Raw genomic sequence first — 3,665 nt, forward strand, 5'->3', positions numbered from 1 at the left:
TATGATGTTGGTGTAGCTCCCTCCATCAATAATCAACTTGCAACACTTGTTTTTGATCTTGCATTGTGACTGAAAAATTTTCCACCGCTGTCCAGAACTTGGAATTTGATCCTCTTTAGCTCGCTGCACCATGATGCATGGCAGGTCATCATAATCTAGAGGATAGCACATGATAGGATTAGATTCACTTTCCCCTTCCTTGGGCTCATCAGACTCTGAGTCAGTTTTGTCTTCGGAAACATATCCATCATTAACAAGGAGCACTCTCTTCTTGTTCGGACAATCAATGCGTTTGTGTCCCCTACCTCCACATGTGTAACAAACAATCTCACTAGTACGCATAGCAGACTGCGCACTTGAATCAGCCCTTGAAGCCACTTTGCTCGCGGCCATAGATTCTTTGCTCATCTCCTTGTGATCGGTAGCAGCTGACCTATAGGATGAAGCTGGCTTGACATTATCATCGTCATGCGAATAGGAACGTCGCCCCATGCTGAAATTGGTGCGGCCTTTGGAAACTTGCTTGGCTTTGACCCACTGTTCGGCACGCTCCGCCTGATGAAGAAGATCTTGCATATCATTATACTGCATCAAATCAACACGGTCACGTATATCCTCATTCAGCCCCTCAAAGAAGCGTGTCATTGTTGCATCATCAGACTCATGCACATTAGTTCTGATCATCAGAACTTGCATCCGTTGGTAATACTCATCCACCGTCATGGCTCCTTGAACAAGACGGCGAAGCTTTGTGTGTTGCTCCTTCTGAAAATAAGCTGGCACAAAGCGAGCACGCATTGTACGCTTCATCTCACGCCATGACTCTGGTCGTGCGTCGTTGTGGTTGAGCTGATCCCACCAAATTAATGCATAACCTGAAAATTCAAGAGAAGCAAAATGAATCTTCCGCTCCTCGGAGTAACGGTGATTATCAAAAATCTGCTCCACACGCATCTCCCACTCAAGATACTCCTCGGGACCGGCCTTGCCTGTGAACGAAGGTATAGTAATTTTTATTCTACCAATACCTCCGTCCTCGTCCTCATCGCGGCACCGCCTTGGTCCATCATCACGGGGACGAGCATCCTGTCGTGGTCGGCGAGGCAAGTCGCCGCGAGCATCAGAACCATCCTCGAACTCAGCATCATTGTCGTCGTTGGTAACGTCCGCGTCACGGACATGTTGAGGTGCTCGCTGCTGCAGGGCATGTTGTTCCCTCGCTGGAGCAGCCACGCCGGTTGCCCTTGCCTCTAGGCGATGGAGGGCTGCTTGCATGGCCTGGAACCCGTCGGTCACCGTCTCGTCGAGGGCCTTCATGCGGTTGTCGAAGTGCTGGTATGTAGCCTTGAACATAGCACGGACACCTGGGTCCAGATCGGGACCATATTGCGGCGGCCCGTCATCCTCCCGCACCTCATCCCCGTCACGCTTGCTTGCGGTTGACATCGCGCGCAGTGATAAACCTGGCGCTCTCTGATACCAGTTGATACGGCTCAAATAACTTTGAGTCGATTTTGTGGGATGTCCCTGATCTTTCACCGGCGCAAAGAGCTAGAAGAATATACTTGATCAGAGGCAGACGTACTAGAGCAGACAGAGATATATATGTGTAGAGATGTGTACGTGTGGAAGAACTTGGACTAGATGGATCGGAAGTAGTAAAAGTGGTGTAGTAGTACTAGAGCTAGATGGAGGGATTAAGCTGATGGCGATTAGCGGCGGCGACGGCGATGGAGTATTTAGCAATAATAAGCACTAGCAGAAGTAGATGGAGAAGAACGGGAAGCTAGCTAGATTGACCCTTGTAGATCAAGAATCAAACGACACTTGTGCCTTGGCGATCCAAGCTACCGAAACACATGCAATTATCAAACCCTAGACAGGGACGCAGAAGTACAAATACGCATCCATCAGATGAGTTTTCTTCCTGAACTAAAACCTAAACCCTAGACAGAAACTGCACCCCTTGCTTATATAAGTTGTGCGTAACACCTGGGCTAAGCCCGACCTAGACTAGGACACGATGAGGACTCCTCATCAATTACAAGTTGTAAACTAGGAAATCTGAACAAACTAGTAAAAACAAATAAAAAGACACACGTACGTATACTTGCATGTATGGTTGCTAGGCCAAAACTAAAATGAACTTGATGGTGCAGCCTTCAAACTTTCATTCTGCTGGTTACGTTGAAGTATTGACAAGGTGTTCTGAACGTGGGCTTCACTTCTTCCTGAGGCACAAGCGTAGCATATGGAACAGGCTTCACACTTAAAATCCCCTTCTGTTCTGTAGCACACATGATCTTCTTATGACGTAGAGCGGGAACCACATACTTTTGCATGTTGCTTTCATAGCGAGCCTCTCGATTGGCTGATATTTTACTTGATAGTAACGGTGGAACGACAAGAGCACCTGTACTGTCCATATCATCTTCTTCCCTTTGCCCTTTATCTTGAAACTAGTGGTCTTGTTGACCATCAACACTTGATGCTCCTTCTTGATTTCTACCTCCGCAGCTTTCAGCATTGCGAAGAGCTCGGGAATAGTCTTATTCATCCCTTGCATATTATAGTTCATCACAAAGCTCTTGTAGCTTGGTGGCAGTGATTGGAGAATTCTGTCAATGACGCAATCATTTGGAAGATTAACTCCCATCTGAATCAAGTGATTATTATACCCAGACATTTTGAGTATATGCTCACTGACAGAACTGTTCTCCTCCATCTTGCAGCTATAGAACTTATTGGAGACTTCATATCTCTCAATCCGGGCATTTGCTTGAAATATTAACTTCAATTCCTGGAACATCTCATATGCTCCATGACGTTCAAAACGTCGTTGAAGTCCCGATTCTAAGCCGTAAAGCATGGCACACTGAACTATCGAGTAGTAATCAGCTTTGCTCTGCCAGATGTTCATAACATCTGGTGTTGCTCCAGCAACAGGCCTGGCACTCAGCGGTGCTTCCAGAACGTAATTCTTCTGTGCAGCAATGAGGATAATCCTCAAGTTATGGACCCAGTCCATGTAATTGCTACCATCATCTTTCAACTTTGCTTTCTCAAGGAACGCATTAAAATTTAACGGAACAACAGCATGGGCCATTTATCTACAATTAACATAAACAAGCAAGATACTATCAGGGACTAAGTTCATGATAAATTTAAGTTCAATTAATCATATTACTCAAGAACTCCCACTTAGATAGACATCCCTCTAATCATCTAAGTGATCACGTGATCCAAATCAACTAAACCATAACCGATCATCACGTGAAATGGAGTAGTTTTCAATGGTGAACATCGCTATGTTGATCATATCTACTATATGATTCACGCTCGATCTTTCGATCTCAGTGTTCCGAGGTCATATCTGCATATGCTAGGCTCGTCAAGTTTAACCTGAGTATTCTGCATGTGCAAAACTGGCTTGCAGCCGTTGTAGATGGACGTAGAGCTTACCACACCCGATCATCACGTGGTGTCTGGGCACGACGAACTTTGGCAACGGTGCATACTTAGGGAGAACACTTTTATCTTGAAATTTAGTGAGAGATCATCTTATAATGCTACCGTCAATCAAAGCAAGATAAGATGCATAAAAGATAAACATCACATGCAATCAATATAAGTGATATGATATGGCCATCATCATCTTGTGCTTG

This window comes from Triticum urartu, chromosome 7 (assembly GCF_003073215.2).
Source record: "Triticum urartu cultivar G1812 chromosome 7, Tu2.1, whole genome shotgun sequence".
Classification (NCBI taxonomy): domain Eukaryota; kingdom Viridiplantae; phylum Streptophyta; class Magnoliopsida; order Poales; family Poaceae; genus Triticum; species Triticum urartu.